At 42.0% G+C, this 20,904-nt stretch overlaps 1 protein-coding gene across 1 annotated transcript in view; it reads right to left on the minus strand.

The window, feature by feature from the left end:
• The window catches only part of ABAT (4-aminobutyrate aminotransferase), a 93,079-nt gene extending 74,199 nt beyond the window's left edge, over positions 1–18,880 (minus strand). The window contains exon 1 of the mRNA XM_075285950.1: positions 18,766–18,880. The gene's annotated coding sequence lies outside the window, so the exon portion shown is untranslated. The remainder of the gene's footprint in view (positions 1–18,765) is intronic.
• Positions 18,881–20,904: the final 2,024 nt, after the last annotated feature.

Genomic DNA, 20,904 nt, shown 5'->3' on the forward strand with positions numbered 1-20,904 from the left:
CAGACTCCACAGCCCTGATTTTAAGCCTGAAATTTTATATATATTTTTTTTAAACCTAAAATTTTGAAAACTTGAGTCTATGATCACCGGATCGTTTATGCCATAGACTGCAGTACTACTGTACTGTAATGTATTCTAAAATCACTACATTACTATTGAGCCACAGGCAAACCCAATAGAAATGTTGCTAGACAACTCCCAGCTGCCAAAGCAACTGAACACCACATAGGAGCTATTGACATAGCGATTCTTCAGATCATATTTAATGACCTGGCACGTTCCGTACTAACATAAGCCAGAGCAGTGATCAGCTGGATGCCATAAATCACACGTCTATTATCTATCATGGATGGGGGAGGCTACATTTGGATATACAATGGATGACCATATAATGCGTGGACTGGCCTGGTCCAACTAGGTCTATATGCCTTACTGACTAAAAGCAGTTGGGTTAAAAGTATAGTTACTACCTACTAACAATGGTCCAAGGAAGGACATTCATCAGTGAACCAAAAAGAGGGATATGGGCAACCAAGGGTCATGGTGGAGAGCAAAGACTAGGTCACCTCTAACCCCATATAACAGCTAGAAAGATATATAGAGAAAAAAAAATAATGATGTGTGTGTGTGTGTGTGTGTGTGTGTGTGTGTCTCAAAACGCAGTGCTTCAAAACTTGCTTTAGAAGGTGCTAAATGGCCACAATGTGCCTGCTACATGGCTTTAATTGCCTATAATGGATATTTGGCCACTAGAGTGAGACCACTAAAGAATTAAAATAGGGGCAGCACGATGAATCAGTGGTTAGCACTGCAGCGCAGGAGTCCTGGGTTTGAATCCTGCCACAGACAAGGAGTTTGAATGTTCTCCCCGTGTTTGCGTGGGTTTCCAAAGACAGTGATAGGGAAGGTAGATTGTGAGCCCTATATAGGGCTGTGACTGAAAGTCTTAAAAGTGCTGTGGAATATGATGGTGCTATACAAGTAAGCATCCTATTCTACTAATTCCTACTAATATTGGATGTTTATGTGTTTGGATGTTTGTTCCTCAATCACGCAAAAACCGCCAAATGGATTTGCCTGAAATTTTGCACATACATAAACTGGAACCCCGATTAAAACATAGGCTTCTTTTTATCCCGGTAAATGACGTCACTTTACGACCACTATGACCGAAGTTATGTTCAGACTACACTAAAGGACCCTTGATGACGTCATCACAGGTCCTTGAGCCGTTCTCGGATAGGATTGCGCTATTGTGTGGGCGGAGCTATATAGGATGAAAGCGGACACTGTGTAAAAGCTGCAGAAAATGGAGTGGAATCGAAGATCAGGAGAGCAGAGAACATGCAGGCTGTGTGTGGCCAAGAGGACTATATCGGGTGTAAACTTTGTGTGAGTATGACGGGGGAATGTGCTGTTCAGCCTATGATGGGGGAGGGGTGAGAACTATGGCACATTTCAACACAGAAGCTGCTCAGACAGACACATAGCCAGACCCCTGTAATCCACATTGCCGGATGTAGCAGAGCTTAGGCAGCACCGGAGCACAGCTGAGTAGGCTCTCCGTATGCAAAGATGTACATACAGCTGAGAATGCTGCGCATATGCAGCGATGTAGCTGAGCAGAGATGCGGGAGCAGGAGGATCGAACTGTGGCAAGTTTCAGCAACATCCGTTCAGTCGTTTCAAACACAAAAGCTCCTCAGACACTGAAATAAGAATGACCCTGTAATTCAAATAATAATAATAATAATCCTTGATTCTTCTTCTATTTGGATATGAACAGCATACCTTATTGATACCTTATTGATATTATACAGGAACATTTTTTGATATCAAGTAATTTTTTAATAATTTTTCTATTATGGAAACCATAAACACAGATAACGATCAAGAAGTCTCTCGCAAGAAAAGACTGCAAGAGGTCTTTTTTGATAGTATTGAGACAATTGATAATGACACAGATGCAAACTGTGATTCTATTATGTCCAAGTTACGCAAATTACTGACACTTGAAACTAAAACATGGTGGGATCATAAGACTCTCAGTATGTATTTAGAGAGAAACATGATCCCACGTGGATTGAGATTGCAGAAGTTCCCTACCTATATCTACAATGATGATTTTAAGACTCAATGGGAGAAAATCTTAACGGACTGTTCTCATCAGTTGATGAGATTAATTATAAAAAATGAGGAAACAAAACTCCTGTCCCTAAAAAGTGATATCAACAAAACTAAAGAGGAATTAACCAAATTCACCTTTTCTCAACAACAGAATACTATGTATGATAAAATTAAGGAACAGATTAACAAATTAGAGGAAAACATAGCAGATATAAAAAAGAAGAAATTCCAACGGGATAAGTCTGATTATGACAATGAAACAGTCTACAAATGGCAAATGGAAGTTACATCAACTCCCAAATCCATATTAAAGAGAAAGAATAAATATAAAACACGGGACAGTTTCAAAAGAAGAGTTTCTTTCAGTTCTGTTGAGAGAGAGTCGGAAGGATCCGATACAGGGTCCGTTCGGTCACAAGAGAGTTTTTTAGGGGGAATGAATTCAAAAAGTCCCTATCACGGAAGAAAACCCATAGGGCAGGAAGAAAACATAAAAAGACAAACAAGACATCAAACACGGAAAAACCAAACCTAATAGGGGAGTATTCTAGGATAGATAGTTTGCAAATAATTTGTGATGTGGATACTGTTCTTCCTAACATAAGCAATGAAAGTGATTTTCCCAGTGTTTTAAATCTCTCGTCCTTCACTTTCTCTGACACATGTTTACAATTATTATCGAGAGGCTTGAATTTTGTTCCTGTGGAACATTTTGACATATTTGAAACATTATTAGATGTGAACAAATTTATTCGCCTACTCACAATCAGAAGGCATTTTTTTGATAAACATGGGTCAGAGAGGGACACAACAACAACTGATGATTTTTCTGTGGTCAATGAGTTTGATAAATTATTGTTCAATGAGCAGTGTTGCCTTTTGAATCTCAAAAGTTTGGGGAGTAATGATAGGAGTGATTTGTGTGCACCTAATTATAAGGTTGATGTAAAAAATCCGTATTTTTATCCTACAAACTCCAGATGTCCGGCACTAGACATGTTTCAAAATGCCATAGAAAGGGATCTCATGAGACTTTATGATGTACAGAGAACCAAACCTAGGATTGATAATTTGGGTATGGATGAGAGATTGATCCTAAAAGAATTACAGGACAATGATAAAATTACTGTCAAAATGTCAGACAAAGGAGGACGGGTAGTGATCCTCAATAGGAACGATTATGTTCAGTCAGCATACACTATACTGAATGATACTGAAACATATCGTGTTCTTAGTGAGGATCCCACCAGGATTTTTTCTCAGAAGGTCAGGTCTCTTTTGGAGGAGGGTCTGAATCAGGGTTTTCTTACTGAGAGAGAAATGGAATATTTGTGTGTAGAACATCCGGTAGTTCCCATTTTTCATGGGCTACCGAAAGTGCATAAAGGTGGGGTCCCCCCTCCGCTGAGACCCATCATTTCAGGTATTGGCTCTGTCACCGAGCGTTTATGTGGCTGGGTTGATCAATTACTTCAGCCTTTGGTTAAATTAACACCAAGTTATATTAAGGATACTAAAGAAATTTTAAAAGTATTTGATGGGTTTCGGTGGAGGGGGGATTTCACCTGGGTCAGCTGCGACGTAGCAGCCCTTTACTCCTCTATACCACATGATATTGCCATTGCTGCACTTTCCCATTTTTTGTATGTCCACACAGGTTATGATCCAGAATTCAATGAATATATTATCCAGATTATAGAATTTTTATTACATCACAATTATTTTATGTTTCTGGGAAAATTTTATTTGCAGATAAGAGGGGCGCCCATGGGCGCATGTTTCTCCCCCTCCCTGGCCAACATAGTTATGGCCTGGTGGGAGGAGAAACACTTATACGACATCAGTAACCCTTTTCAAAACCAAATATATTGGTATGGTCGTTATATTGACGACGCCTTGTTAATTTGGACGGGACATGTTGAAGACATACAGAAATTTATAGATTACATAAATAACAACTCTTACAATTTAAAGTTTACTTTTGACATAGGAAAACAAAGTATTAATTTTTTGGACGTGACGTTGATGGGGGATTGTGACAATGGTGTGGTACGGGTCTGCAATTATAGAAAACCAAGTGCAGGCAATACACTTTTGCATGCACATAGTATGCACCCCAAACATACAAAGAAATCTTTGCCGGTGGGGGAGTTTTTAAGGGTTAAAAGAAATTGTTCAACACAGGAAACTTTTGAGAAGGAAGCTTTAGTTGTTAGGAGTAGACTTAAACAAAGGCACTATCCGCAGTGGTCTATAGACAGAGCATATAATGTTGCTATGCGCAGGAGCAGACAGGAGTTGCTTCATGGTCCACAGAATAAAAAACAGAAAAATAGCAACAAGGATGTATACTTCTCTACTAGGTTTAGTATAGAATATGATGAAATAACCCGAATTATTAAAAACAACATACCTATTTTGAACCAGGATTCGATTTTGGGGGAAATAATTAAAAAGGGATGTAGTTTTATTTCCAGGAGGGGCAAGACTTTGGGAAATTATATCTCACCCAGCCTCTTAGTAGATAATGAGGGTGACAAAAATATAAAGAATACATGGTTGAGTATGGAGGGTTCTTTTAGATGTGGACATTCACGATGTTCTACGTGTAAATGGACTTCAAAAATATCGAGTTTTTCTAACATCAGATCACACCAATCGTATAAAATTAAAGATCATATTGATTGCAACAGCAAATATGTTATATATATGATTGAATGTCAAACATGCAGAATGCAATATATAGGGAGTACCATCAGACCTTTAAAGATACGTGTCTCGGAGCATCTTCGTAGCATCACTAATCCAGATAGTCTTAAAACTACAGGTGTTTCCAGACATTTCAAGGAAAAACACAATAGTGACATGTCTGGGTTACAATTTTGGGGCATCGAGTTGGTGAAATGCCCCATTAGGGGGGGCAACTGGGAACGTTTATTGAGAATCAGGGAAGTCCATTGGATCCTGAAATTGGAGACTCGATACCCTCTGGGTATGAATAGCAGGAACGATGTGTCCTACATTTATTGAATATCTTGTTTCATAGTCCCATATCTACCGCATATCTAGCTTGAGACCATGTGAAATGTTTTATATCTTAAAATAGATGTAGAGTATACCTGTCAATACATGTTGTACGAAAGTGCTTTATCATTAGAACTTTCTAATGGGCTGTATTGTTTTTCAATCATACTGTACATTTATTATATGTCAAACTTACACATATTTTACACTTACCTTAACAGTGTTATTGAATCTGTCCGACATCTGACATTTCCATTCCATCCATCAATAAAGAGAACATTAACGTCCAGTGGGTTCTTGATATACTTCTGTATAAGAGGATATGTCGGTGTGTGATGTTCATCTTCACTCCGGGAACGTACTTAGGAGCATCAATGAGAACGTGTCATCCAATAGAAAAAGCGGAGTTTGATTACGTGATTTGTTTATGTACATGCGCATTCCCATATTCTGTTCAGGAAGTGGCCATCTTTGAGTAGGGCATTTTTCAACTGTGGGGATATTCCATTGGAGTTAACTCGTTGCGTGTATACAGGTAGAAAGATTGTCATAGTCCATTTGGGTGTTATTGTACTTTGCATTTTATATTTATATTTCAAACTTTAGCATTGTGTCAGTTAATGTTTGTTAAATGCATATATTATATGTTGTATTTTATGTCTCAGTCTTTCTATATTGGGCAATTTTGTGTCTATGTATTTCTTGTGAGGATATGTTTATTATGATCTATGTGTAATAGAGTGTTGTTTTTAACATATGTGTATTATGATTATTTTGTGTGTTTTTGTTTTTGGTTTTAACTATGTATGTGCTTGGTGTCTCCTTTGTGTTAACATCTGTTGTGTTAACATCTAATGTGATTGCTATACTGAGTCAATCACCTGTGTTGGGGTGTGTTCAGATACTATATCAGGGGAGACACAAAGCGGAAGTGATCAGACTTCGACAAAGGTACTAATCCGAAACGCGTCAGTCTGACGCCCATGCTCCTGTTGAGATGTGTGCTGTCATACATGTTATGTTATTTTAAATAATAAAGAAGAATCTTTCAATTTTCCACGAAACCTGGCTGGAATCAACTTCTATTTTGGATTTCCTCATTGTCAAGCTCCGAGCCGAGGGAGTGTATTCCGAGCTGAGCTTCTGAATTGGGTGGAAAAAAACTACATGTTGGAGATTGATTTGATGCTGCAAGTTGGCTGAGTATAAATTCCGTTTCCCCCATTTCCTCTATGCCTGTAATTCAAATGGCCAGATGTAGCAGAGCTTAGGCTGTAATAACACATCTGCCATAAAACAGATACTGTGCGATGAAAATAGTGAAGGGCCCCCCACACAGTACAATCTGCAGCAAAGTGGTCCCTACACAGTATAATGTGTTTCACAGATGGGTACCCAACTCCGGTACATGGGCCGTAGGTTCACCACCACGGCTTTAGGATGCAGTAGGGGAAGAAGGTAGGTTACTGGAGGCAGTGTGATGCTCTGGACAATGTTATACTGGGAAACCTTGGGACCTAGCATCATGGGAGGGGGAAAGAGTTATTTTGATATGTTCTAACTGCCTACACAATGCTATAAACCAAGTACATATTTTTATAGCAATGTTATTACCTACTGACGGTGGATTCAACATGAAAATATATCTTGTCACACTGCATTGTTCTGGAGTGGTTGGAGAAACATGGCAAAGAGTCAAAGGTGTTGACTTGATCAGATTAATATCTGGAGAATTTGGAGGCCAAGTATCTCTAGGATCTGCTGAAAAAAATAAAATAAATGCTGTATGGTTTATGGAGCTCTGACAACTTATAGGTCTTTCAGGATCTGCTAACATCATCTTAGGACCAGATTTATTTATTTTTTTAAAAGATTCCATTCATCTGCAAAAACATGTCACTTTTTCATCATGCAGACTCAATATCTTCTTCTTCTGCTATTTAAACAGTACACACAGGGTTACCTTTTATAGCTCCAATACAGTGGTTTGCCCTGGGCTACTTGTACCGCACATCATTGTCCTCCCATTGTAATATCATACATAACATGGATCCATTATAAAGTACTATATCAAGTCAGTCATATGGAATTGAATTCTTCAAGCTAGATGAGTGTCCATTTGGCTCATAGCTTTCTGAGAGAGGCCACTAATTCTGCTTCATGATGCACATTTACTTGCCATTACATTAAAAAGACTTTAGCGTGTCTAAGGATTAATGTCTGAATGGAGCACTTGTACAGACGAGCGGCTCCATTATCTGTGCGATCCACTTCTGGCCTGAAGCATTGTTCTGTTCTTGGCTAAGAAAAGCAAATATAAACCTTAAGACGTTCATAATCATTACTATAGAGGAGAAAGCACTGGCGTACCTACAGAGGCCGCGGTCGCAGATGACCCGCCCAAAAGACATAGGGATGCCCCGCAGGTCACTCCCACCATACTAAAGCTGAACAAACTTTTTGAGATCTCTTTTCTCATTCACTATACTGAAGGTGGTTTGTCGCTGATATATCCCAAAAAACGCTGAAGAAAAGACCGTGCTGGAAACGCATCACGCTTTTCACGGAAAGTCTGCAGAGTTTTCATCTGCAGACTTTCTGCCTCTATTATAACTATACGGAAAATGCCAGCGTTTCTGTAAGTTTAATTGACATACAGCAATTTACAAAACGGGTATGTACAGAATTAAAGAAACATTTTCTTCTAGTCCATGGGCTGTGTCTTCTATTAAACTTATGTTTCACCTAGCTTCTGCCCGCGACTTCGTCTGCAGGTTGTTGGAGTCAATGATCCGCCTATATTCAGCAAATTGCTGCTGTCGATGGTTTGCCTGCTCCGGCATTTTTACAGCTCACAAGCTGTCCTGCTACTGACCTTGTTCCTCACACTGTGCCTGTGATTGTTCCAGCATCTCAGCAGCTCACTGGGACACCACATAATGAGCATTTTGTTAGTGTTGATGATCCGCCTGCTCTGGCATTTCGACAGCTGTCAAGCTGGCCTGCTGCTGAACTCATTCCTGGCACTGTGCCTGTGATTGTTCCAGCATCTCAGCAACTCACTGGGACGCCATATAATGAGCGTGATGTTGGCTTCGGTGATCCCCCTCAGCTCCACTTGAGGAGAACTCTAACTTCCGTTCAACCATTTTTACGTGATTGAGGAACAAACACACAGACATCCAAACTTTCACATTTATAATTTCACATTTATAATATTAGTAGGATAGGATGAAGTGAACAGTGTTGAACTGCAATACAAACAAAACCTGCAAACAGCTGTAAAGCCAATTCTAGAGGGGAGCAACAAAGTAACTGAAGGGGAAATATGTATCAGATGTTAAAAAAGATTCTCCATAGAAATTGAATAGATGGCAGTGTGGGAGATGCCTTGTAGCTACTAACCTATTATCAGTGCCAGAGATAAGCTGCAAACATACCTTTAAGATCATAGACAGGTTTAACATTGCCAAGAAAGAACTTTTAGAATTGTGTACAACTGAGGCCACAAGCACCCAAACTGCCACAAAAACAATGGTCACAAGCAGACACTGGCAGATCCCATTAACTGTTATACGGCGGAATCTCCAAGGGAGGCTCCAGCACAGATGTGAACTTAGCCTTAGCTTTCTTATCTCCTGCCCTTCCTCCTCGCTACTTCCACCTCCTTTCTCCTTAGACATCTGTAGAGAAGATTCCTGAGTCATGTGACCTGCAGCCAGTCTTGAGACAGAGCATGGATTTATTTTTTTTTATCAGAGGGACAGTGAGCAGAGAAAGTCTGATAAGGGCAAAAAGATGCATTTTTCATGGATAAGAAACTTTGTTCTGCATCTTATGATCTCTTGTACTGTTCATTTATGAAATTAGCTGAAATGACAGCACCGAGTATGGAACGTAAATGGGCTCTTGTTATTAGCCCGACAGCTATAAAGCCTCTGACAGGCTGCCTTTAACTATTTGACTCTGTTAAAATGTCATCTCATAAAGTGGGATTCCTAGCGGGATTCCTGTCTTCAAAACTACAGAAACTGTAGCCATCATCTTATTATCAGTGATCTGTGCTGCTCTAAACCTCAACATTAAGAGGTTATATATACTGTACTTTATCCTCTCTGTTTTTTTGTTTGTTTGTAAGGGGGCGTTCACACTACCGTCAGTGTCTGACAGGTAGTGTCCGCTCCAAATCTGGCACGGACATTAGGAGCGGACACTAGCTGTGTCCGTGACACCTGTCATTTATTTCAATGGGCATCGGGTGCGTTCTTTTGCACTCCGTGCCCGTCCTTCGCTGTCCACAAGTGAAGATGTCAGACTTCTCAAGCGGACAGAAAAACCCGACATGTCCGTGCCAGATTTTCAGTGGACACTAGGAGCGGACACTACCTGTCGGACACCGACGGTAGTGTGAACGCCCCCTTACAGTTGTGATTGTTCTGGTTATGGACTTATAGTTATTGTCTTGATTTCAATATGCCGCTGTGCTGCGTCAGAGCATGTGTTCCCCTCTATTCCCCGTTTCCCTTCCGCCCTCCCCCATTTGCCGTTACTTGTTATCCCTTCCCCTCCCCACACCCTCCCTTCCTTGTGTACTCCAGATATCGTTCTTCATTTGCCAAATGTTCTTGTCTTACACTTTATTTAAAAAATTTCAATAAAAACTTTTAAGGAAAAAAAAAAAAAGTGTGATATATACATCTCCTACAGCATAATACGCAGTACAACGCCAAGTCAAGTCAATGAGCGTCCATGTGAAAACAGGCTATCAGTATGTTTATATATTAAAAAAAAAAAAAAACTGCAATGTCGTCATTATTTACTAAAGGAAGTGTTACAGTTGCTAAAACACAGATCAGTAATTCACAGGATTCCTGGAATATGTCAACGTTTCATACGAAACATCTGAAGCACATTCCAAGACTGGAGGACTTTAAGCTTCTAGGAAATACTTAACCATGCTTATGTTTCAGGACACCGATGTAGAAAACACAAATTGTTAAATGGGACTGTCTCCCATAACACCGTTTGTCAGATAAGAATGGTTAGTCATGAGTAGGACACTCCAGGGCCCAGCTCCATTACGTTTAATTGGATTTCTGTCCCTGCGATATTGCAGTTGCAGAACATCCCAAGTACACAAGCAATGACATCTTAGCCTACAAAGTATCCTTATGGTGCCCATGTCTTAGCAGTGAGGAAAAGAACGTGACATTGCACATTTCTGTTCCTTACGAATATTCAGAGGATATTTATTAAATGGAATACAACAGTTTATGGGCACAAAAATTGTGCATTTTTTTGTACACTGCGGGTATGAACCAAAAAAATGCGCCACTTAGCCCATTTACTGACTCACTTGCCACTTTTGAGAGTAGTGGAAGGAGAGGGCCAGGGACCAAGGCAGGTCGGGGCACTCTTAGGAAGTACTGGAATAGGAAACACCAGTCTTACTAAATTTCCCTGAATGGGTATCCACTCCTGAGCACTGAGAAGAACCGACTGCGCCTGTCCATCAGCTATTTTCCTGTAGCCTCTCCCGTTCGGTCACAGGAAAAATGGCCGATGGACATGTGCAATCGGCGCTTTTTGAAAAAGAGAAGAGGAGCATGCGAGAAGAGGCGGGAGGCGGAGAAGACGACAGAGGCCGTCGCTGGAGAGTTTTCAAGCAGCACTGGGGAGGCCCCCAATACTGTTTGGGCGCTCAAGAAAACTCATTTGCATAAGGAAGAAAGAAGATATTTCTAATTTTTTTTTTTTTTATGTAGATTTTGAGCCCCATATAGGGATCACAATGTACTTTTATCTTCCTATCAGTATGTCTTTCTAGAATGGGAGGAAATCCACACAAACACGGGAATAACATACAAACTCCTTGCAGATATTGTTCCTGGCAGGACTCAAACCCAGGACTCCAGCGCTGCAAGGCTGCAGTGCTAACCAATGAGCCACAGTGTTGCCCCAAAAGATGATATTTCTAAGGAACAGCAGCGGGGATCAGAATAATAAAGGTAAGAGAACAATAGCCTTTCTTAAAGCTATTCCTACATTTAGTTTAAAAAGGGTTTCTAATTACAGAATCCCTTTAAAGCCGTTTTTATATATTGCTAGAAAGCCAACAGTGCGCTGAATGCACCAATATCTCCAGCCCCGGAGGACATAACGGGAAAGCCAACAGTGCGCTGAATTCAGTGAACGGTCGGCTTTCTAGTGATGTTTAAACCGCATGTGCCTGAGGACCTAAAAGGTCCTCTTTAAGGACTCTGCGCATCGTAATTGGGACCGCTCTGTATCACTCAAACAGGAGCTCTAAGCCCCCATTCCTTCTTGAGTTTGAAGGAAGAAGTGCTCACTCTGACAGCGTAGGTCTATTGGACTGACCAGGATCATCTGACTAGAGGGTTGTGCTGTTTTGCTGCCTGTGGTTCTGACATAATGACCCCCACTATAGTGATAAATGTGGGTCCCAGTATTGGGGCACCTAGCAATTGGACATGTACCATGAGATTTACAGTATATAAATTTGATGCCATGTGCCCCCTATAGTTGGAACTTAGAATTTATTGATGTAACTGGATACTTATATGAAGTAGCGGGTTTGGAGCTCTGTAGCCGAAAATCTGTATTCCAGCCATATGGAGATTTCTGGAATTTTATTTATTCATTTATAAAAAAAAAAAAAAAAATTAAATCCAATTAATAGCAATATTAGATTGGCAGTCATGTGGCATAGTATGTATTGCACTTCTAGTCCTAGGCGGCATATGATAGTAACAATACTGTATCTACAAATCTCACACGGACAATTGAAGCACCAGTTGCGAATCACATCATCAGGATTCCAGTCAGAGTAACATAACATTTGTTAATGGATAAACAACCAGTTTATATCTTTGATGATGATCTGAAGTGACATTCAATTTCAGAGTAATTTCCTTTCATTGGGGGGAGGGAACGGAATGGCCTTCGAATACACCAGAGATAGCAATGTAAATGGCGGCTGCAATGTCAGCGCCGCTCTTTTACTGGAGTCACTCCTGCTTGTAATATACCGGGCGGGACGAATTCCAGAAAGTCAGTACATTTGTAAGTGGGGTAGTGTAATAGACAGCATTATGGCTGTTCATGTATATAACACATGCTCGTAGTGCAACTCCACAAGTGGAAATGTAATGTCAGCAGCTGCTTATAGTCCTGATCGGGGCACCTTGTAGAGGTCATTCCACAGTTTCCAAGTATTCCCCCTGTGATTCAGGTTTACAGCTCCATGTTCATTTAAATTAATATTTTATTAATATGCAAATGAGAGGAAAATTGCTTTGCCAAGGAATCTAGAGCAGAGATTGAAACTTGAGCAAGCTAAGGCCCACTTCATATCTGCATTTGGGAAGTCCGTTTCAGGACCCCCTAGAATGGAAACCTATCCACATTCCTGTGCTTTTTTCCTACAACTAACATGCTTTGCTCTTCACTCATAGCTGGTGTAAGTGGCCATTTTCTTGTGGCCCGGGCACACGCAGTGGCCCGATGGCAGAACCGACTGCACATGCCTAGAAGATTGAAATCCAGGGTGGAAGACAACACAGGGAGAGGGTGTTCCAAAAGAAGAAGGAGGCGGCCCTGGAGATTTCTCTAGCAGCATTGGGGACGCCCCCAGTGCTGTTTGAGCGCCGGAGACTGCCGCCAGTGCTGCGAGAGAACTCATTTGCATACCGAAGAAAATTCAGATTTCTACCGAACAGTGGCGTGGACAAGGCATCTAGAGGTAGGAGAAGAATAGCCTTTCTTAAGGCTATTTCTACGTGTTAGTCAAAAAAAAAAAGGGTATCCAATAATAGGATCCCTTTAAAGCCTGCATTCATGGAAATAGCTGTGCAATTCATATGGAAACTAATAGAAAATCCTGGTAATCTAGAGCCAAGACCAAAACCCAGACAAGCTAAGACTGACCACCGAATTACCTTTAACCACTCATTTACATAAAAAAAAAAAAAAAAAAAAAAAAAAAAAAAAAAATTTGTAACATTTGAAAAAGCCAGATGATAAAAATCAATCTAAATCATGTGTCTGACACATAGTTGCACAGCTTGTTACATTGTAGTTGGCATATACCTGCAAGAACATATTCACACTACTCACTTAAAGGGATCCTATCTCTCAAACAGATTTTTTCTCTAACTAAAACGTCGGAATGAAAGGCTATTCTTCTCCTACCTTTCGTTGTCTCCTCCGTGCCACCGTTCACTTGAAATTCCGTTTTTTCTCAGTATGTAAATGAGCTCTCTTGCAACACTGGGGGCGGGCCCAATGCTGCCAGAGAACACTCCAGCACCACCTCCATCTTCTCCTGGAACGAGGTGTTCACAGCATTTTTTTCGGCGGTGTCTTCTAACTTCTAGGCCTTGGGCCTAGGGCAAACCGACTGTGCATGCCCGCCGGCCACAAGAAAATGGACGCTTACGATACTGTGTAAGCGGCCGTTTTTCTTGTGGCTGCGAGCTTGTGCAGTCGGATTTGCCCGAGGCCCAAGGCCTAGAAGTTAGAAGACACCGCCGGAAGAAGACACAGTGAAGACCTCATTCCAGGAGAAGATGGAGGCAGCACTGGAGAGTTCCACCCCAGTGCTGTTAGAGCACTGGGGCCAACCCCCGGTACTGCGAGAGAACTCATTTACATACCGAGAAAAAAAAAACGGAATTTCAAGCGAACGGCGACACGGAGAAGACAACGAAAGGTAGGAGAAGAATAGCCTTTCTTAAGGCTATTCCGACGTGTTAGTTAGAAAAAAAATATGGTTGAAAGATAAAGCCCCTTTAAAGGGATCCTATCATTGGGAAAAGTCATTTTTAGATAAGCACATCTTGGCATAGTCTTTAGAAAGGCTATTTCACACCTACCTTTCGTATGTAAATTGCCTCAGTAGATTTTGGCTAAGTCCGTTTTTATATATATATATATGCTAATGAGCTTCGACTGTGCACCGGAAGGGTCTGTGTGCATTGTCTGCTCTATGTATATGCACAGCAGATACCAGTCATCAGCACAGCAGCCTCTGCTATACATACACATAGAGCAGACAGTGCACACAGACACTTCCGATGCACGGTTGAAGCTCATTAGCATATGGATAAAAACAGACTTATTCAAAATCTACTGAGGCAATTTACATACTAAAGGTATGTGTGAAATAGCCTTTCTAAAGGCTATGCAAGGATGCGCTTATCTAAAAGTGACTTTTCCCAGTGATAGAGCCCTTTTAACCCTGTTCCCACAGACCTGCAGGCTCCTAATGATGTTGAGGCTCAGTGCTCACTGCACTTCCCTGCTGCAGAATTCATCAGCCAAAGCTATTAGCTCTATGCTCCACTACTGTATTCAACTTGTATCAACCTCTATCTGTGCCCTAAACACAGTATATTCCATAGAGACACTTTTGAAACTCTCCCATTTATCTGAATGGGGCTTGTGGAAATCCCAACCAGATGAAGGGAACTACAACAAATCTGCCGCATGTGACTACATGCACATGACCGTGTTCTAACAGAGTTTTTAATAGATAGCACATTTATCTAAGGGTGCATTCACACTGAGTAAACGCTAGCTTATTCTGAATGTAAAACACGTTCAGAATAAGCGGCGTCTAAAGCAGCTCCATTCATTTCTATGGGAGCGGGGATACGAGCGCTCCCCATAGAAATGAATGGGCTGCTTCTTTCACTCCGTGCAGTCCCATTGAAGTGAATGGGGAGTGCCGGCGTATACGGCAAGCTCTGCTCATGCCGGAGCGTACACGCCGGCACTCCCCATTCACTTCAATGGGACTGCACGGAGTGAAAGAAGCAGCCCATTCATTTCTATGGGGAGGGCTCGTATCCCCGCTCCCATAGAAATGAATGGAGCTGCTTTAGACGCCGCTTATTGTGAACGTGTTTTACATTCAGAATAAGCTAGCGTTTACTCAGTGTGAATGCACCCTAAGGGTGCATTCACACTGAGTAAACGCTAGCTTATTCTGTAGAGTAAAATTACACTTGTAAATTTTGCTATCCCATTGACTTCAATGACATTTTACAGGCGTATTTTTACAGGCGTATTTTTTACAGGCGTATTTTTTACAGGCGTATTTTTACACTTGTAAAAAAATATCATTGAAGTCAATGGGATAGCAAAATTTACAAGTGTAATTTTACTCTACAAAATAAGCTAGCGTTTACTCAGTGTGAATGCACCCTTAGGGTGCATTCACACTGAGTAAACGTAAGCTTATTCTAAACGTAAAACACGTTCAGAATAAGCGGCGTCTAAAGCAGCTCCATTCATTTCTATGGGAGCGGGGATACGAGCGCTCCCCATAGAAATGAATGGGCTGCTTCTTTCACTCCGTGCAGTCCCATTGAAGTGAATGGGGAGTGCCGGCGTGTACGCTCCGGCATGAGCAGAGCTTGCCGTATACGCCGGCACTCCCCATTCACTTCAATGGGACTGCACGGAGTGAAAGAAGCAGCCCATTCATTTCTATGGGGAGCGCTCGTATCCCCGCTCCCATAGAAATGAATGGAGCTGCTTTAGACGCCGCTTATTCTGAACGTGTTTTACGTTCAGAATAAGCTAGCGTTTACTCCGTGTGAATGCACCCTTAGGCTGCTTTCACACTGTCAGTGTTTGGTCAGCGATTTTCATCAATTATTACACTATGTAACAGAGTTTTTGTCCTTGATCATCAGATGTTATTTCCTAACAGTGCATAGGTTGGCATTACAGAAAATACTAATTATTATTACTCAACTTTGTTTTTATGACCAGGGCATCGAAAACTATAAAAATGTCTGATCTTAGTAAAAATAAGCTGTCTAGCTTCATATACAATAACAAAATGTTATAGAAAAATAATGTCATTATACAGTACTGTATAGTACAGTAGTCAAGATATTAAACTTAAAAGTGCGTTTGCCTTCTAGATTTATGGTTATACTGTAAGTCACTTTTCTCAAACAAGTCCCCAAATGTAATCTCCCATCATGTTTTCATTGTACTGTCCTTGGTAGTGACGTTTCCACTGGTCCACAACTTGAACACTTTCATCCAGAAGCTTCCACTGCTTCAGTCTAGATGTCAGTAGCTCAGCATTGGACTTTGCAAGTCCCATATCTCGTATCAAGTCATTGAGATCCTTTTGATTGGGGTAGTATCTCTCCATTTCTCCCCTACTAACTCTATAGACTGGATCAGTTACATCTTGTTCAAAATCTGATGTGCCACTTTCTTCTGATGATGGCCGATTTCTTTCAGGAGGTGCAGGTATGGGGAGCTCAGTGCAGTGTGATACTGGAGCAATTGATGGGCTATCAGGATACCCCACTGGAGGAGCATCTTGCCACTTCGACGTTGGGAAGGATCGACCATGCAAAAGTAGCAATTGGTTGAGTGGTGGGTAGGCTCTCGACAAATTCTTGGAATAGCAAACATCATGGCTCTTCTTTCCCCTCAGAACCATCCCTCAAGTGTTCTTTTGCAGTTTTCACAACTGTAGTGAGGTGCCCACGGTTTGTCCTGGTCCCCAACCTGTACTCTGAGGTATACCTTATAGGCTTCACACATCCTGACCAATGTTCTCATTGAATATTTCTTGGCTCGCGTCTTCATGAATTTGCCACATATGTAACAAAACGAATCAGCAGAATTCTACTTTTGCATGGTCGATCCTTCCAAACGTCGAAGTGGCACGAATGCTCCTCCAGTGGCGTATCCTGATATCCCACCACACTGCACTGAGCTCCCCATACCTGCCCCTCTTGAAAGAAATCAGCCATCATCAGAAGAAAGTGGCACATCAGATTTTGAACAAGAAGATGTAACTGATCCAGTCTATAGTGTCAATAGGGGAGAAACGGAGAGATACTACCCCAATCAAAAGGATTCAACGACTTGATACAAGATATGGGACTCACAGCCTCTTGATACCATCTCTGCATCTAACTACACACTATATCGCTATCCACTATCACACTATAACTGCAATTCCAATAAGTACTACTGTCCAGCAGACGTGCTTATATAGGAAACAGGCAGACAATATAGAATATTCTACCGAAATCTAGACATGGCCAGAATAATGTAGACGTAAGAAGTTTTCAGAACAGTGTAGAATATTTCACCAACATCTAGACATAGGATAGGCTTGTTAATTTAAATATAGGATTTTAAAATATCGATGTCCGGGTACAAAAAGCAAAAGTTTATGAGTTGAAATTAGTGTTTAATATTCTTTTCAGATCTAAATAATCAGAAAATAACATTACTGAAACAAAGACAAAACAAAAATAAAAAATTGTTACATAGTGTTCTGAGCCAAAACAAGGAGTGTGTTACAACGCAGAACTGGTGCAAATATTTCTATCATACCCAATCTCTGGGTAGTCTCCACTCCTAGGTTTAGCTCACGATCACTGAACAAAATCACTGACGTGTGAAAACAGCCTTACCGAACCGGAGGCAAAACTCAGAACCGATCCTATCCTTGTTTGTTTTGGGCTCATTCATTTAGTTATACGGGTCTCAGGCACACAGATCTCATCCAAGGGAAGTTTTCTCACGTACCCATACATACACACATTTAGGAACATGTAGCCTTAGGTTGAGATCTGTTGCAGAAGTTGCTACTACTTCATCTAGAAATCTGCATCTGTCATCGGAATTCAATCAGATGAATCTTGCATGTGTGAATACGCCTTGATACCTGTTCAAATTTCATTATAAAAGAAGTGAATGAGTTTTCAATAATTTGCAGTCTATAACCTGCAGCACAAGAACTCCATGCAGGTTGGGACCACCAGAGACAAGAATAAGAACATTCAGTGCATTGGACATTTCCCTCCCACTGGATCCACTACCCGGCACAGTGTGGCTCCATACAGCGCCTCCTTAGCACATACAGGTGAGCACATCCAGGGTCTCACTGACAAACACAACCCAGCTCCACAATACCAAGTACAGGAGGGCACCACATACAAGGTGCCCATTGCCAGCGACTCACAAGCATGGACAATCTGGCTTTATACACATCCCACTGCAAACACAACTAGGCTTCAGGGAGACATCTTGCCATGCCTGACGGAGTGCCAATATTTATATATAGATATTGGATAGATAGATTTCCTGCATCTTACATCTTGTACTTCAGGCATGTCATATCATGGTTGGATGGTTCTCCCCATCACATTGGATGGGACTGGGGTCTGTGCACTCATCACATCCTAAGATACCGCTATGTGACTGAGGCTAGAGCACAGGTCACACTATGCATTCCAGCACACATACATATCCCCCACATCTGCAGCACTAGGGACTCCAGCATGTCACAGATAACTGCGTTACCTGACCGGCACTGCGCCTCCTGCACCGATGTCAAGGACACCGTTCCGGTTACTATGCCTCTGCATAAACAAGTTGAGCCCGCACAGTGCAGCCCTGTGTACCGGAGCCTCAGCACCAGAACCATACGCAGTCAGCGACAAGTCACCGTGTATAACGGGAGCCGTCATGGTGCGGGGGATGTGAGGGACGCCAGGTGATCTGCAGGCAGCACATAACGGGGACAGGCGCTGCTCCAGGCCTTACCTCTGCCGTATGCTGCAGAGACGCCCGGTCCCCCGTGATACGGAGCCTCCGGAGGAGCAGAGCCGAGAAGCAGCAGCAGCAGCCGGTGACGGGCAGTGGCAGCTAGTTCTCCTTCCAAGCAAGCAGCTCGTGACGTCAGGGGATTACATCAGAGCGAGCAGAGTGAGAGCAGCTCCACATAGCCCCGCCCACTCCCCCTCCCACCGCAGCTGCTATAGCTCACAGCCGCGTGTAGCATGGCTAGCAACTAGCTCACATGGAGGACACAGCAGGGACTGATGGTCATTCTCCAACACGCCCAGACTGTATCACTGAAAGATGGAGGAGTCCCTAATAACTACGTATCTGAAGTTATGGTGAACTAATAGCTCCGGAATGACCCAGACGCCTGGTTTCTGTTTCAGGGTCACTTGTTGCAGGGTTATCATTTGCACATGTGAGTGATAAGTGTACCGGTGCAGGATTAAAGGGATTGTCTGTGATCTAGCAAAGTTGGACATTGATGACCAATCCACAGAATACGTGATAAGTATCAGATCATGATGTAAAGAAAGGTGATGCTGCACCTGGCCGTATACCTGGTATATGGCATCCGGTGGCTGACGCCAGGTTCACCTATTCTGTTTACAAAGCCATTACCCGCGGTCCCCATAGACTATAATTGGGTCCGTAGGGTTTCCGCCTGAAAGCCAGGGCCGCACAGGCCAGAAACACCGCGATTTGCCCACAACAGAAACGCCACAAGGCAGATCGCAGCGTTTTACAGTATGGGCAAAGTGGATGGAATTCTAGCGAATCCCATGCCCACTTTGCAGTAAAAACCGCCGTGCGGACACGCCACTTTTTCCAAAATCGGCTTGGTTTTGGAAATTGCAGCATGTCAATTATACCTAAGGAAACACCAGTGGTTTCACCATAGATATAATAACAGAAAGTCCGCGGAGGAAAACTCCACGAACTTTCTGTCTAAAGCTTTGCGGAAAGAACCACAATGCGTTGATGCCACGTTTTTTCCCGCAATGCTTTATTGCTGTGGGACCTCCAGTGTATTAGACCCGACTGATCTGATACATTACCCATCATGTAACTCTGCTGTAAATTATTATAATAATCTTCCAAAGGTGAATCGCGTCCCCATGGTGGAGTAAGGGAGCATCGTATTACATTGAAAGTAATACGGAAAAAAGGCTCCCATTGATTTCAATGGGTAGCGCGCGTATGCCAGCATTCATTCAAATCATTGGGAGCTGCTTGTTACGCGCTCATTTTGAACGAATTTTACGTTCAGAATAAGCGGAGTGTAACATTGTGTGAATGCTCCCTTAGAGTGGCTTGTAAAAGTATTCATTGAACTTTTTCACATTTTGTCGCCTTACAACCACAAACTTAAATGTATTTTATTGAGATTTTAAGTAATACGGTAGACAAACACAGAGTAGCAGATAATTGTGAAGTGGAACGCAAATGATACATGGTTTTCAAAATATTAATAAAAATCTGAAAAATGTGAAGTGCAAAATAGAGATGAGCGAGTACTGTTCGGATTAGCCGATCCGAACAGCACGCTCGCATAGAAATGAATGGCGTAGCCGGCACGCGGGGGGTTAAGCGGCCGGCCAGTGTCAAAGTGGAAGTACCAGGTGCATACATTCATTTTTATGGTGCTTGTGTTCGGATCGGCTGATCCGAACAGTACTCGCTCATCTCTAGTGCAAAAGTATTCAGCTTCCTGTACTCCTACATAAAATCCAGTGCGCACAATTGAGTCCAATTGTGTGTAATTTAGTGTCAGTATAAATACACCTGTTCTGTGAAGACCTCAGTGGTTTGTTAGAGAACACTAGTGAATAAACAGCATCATGAAGGCCAAGGAACTCACCAGACAGGTCAGAGATAAAGTTGTGGAGAAGTTTAAAGCAGGGTTAGGTTATAAAAACATATCCCAAGCTTTGAGCATCCCAAGGAGCACTGTTCAATCCATCAGCCAAAAATGGAAAAACTCTTCTACTGCAAACCTACAAAGACATGGCCGTCAATCAAAACCGACAGAGAGAGCAAGCAGAGCATTGGACAGAGAAGCAGCCAAGAGACCCATGGTCACTCTGGAGGAGCTGCAGCAATATCTACAGCTCAGGTGGG

This window comes from Leptodactylus fuscus, chromosome 8 (genome assembly GCF_031893055.1).
Source record: "Leptodactylus fuscus isolate aLepFus1 chromosome 8, aLepFus1.hap2, whole genome shotgun sequence".
NCBI classification, from domain to species: Eukaryota; Metazoa; Chordata; class Amphibia; order Anura; family Leptodactylidae; genus Leptodactylus; species Leptodactylus fuscus.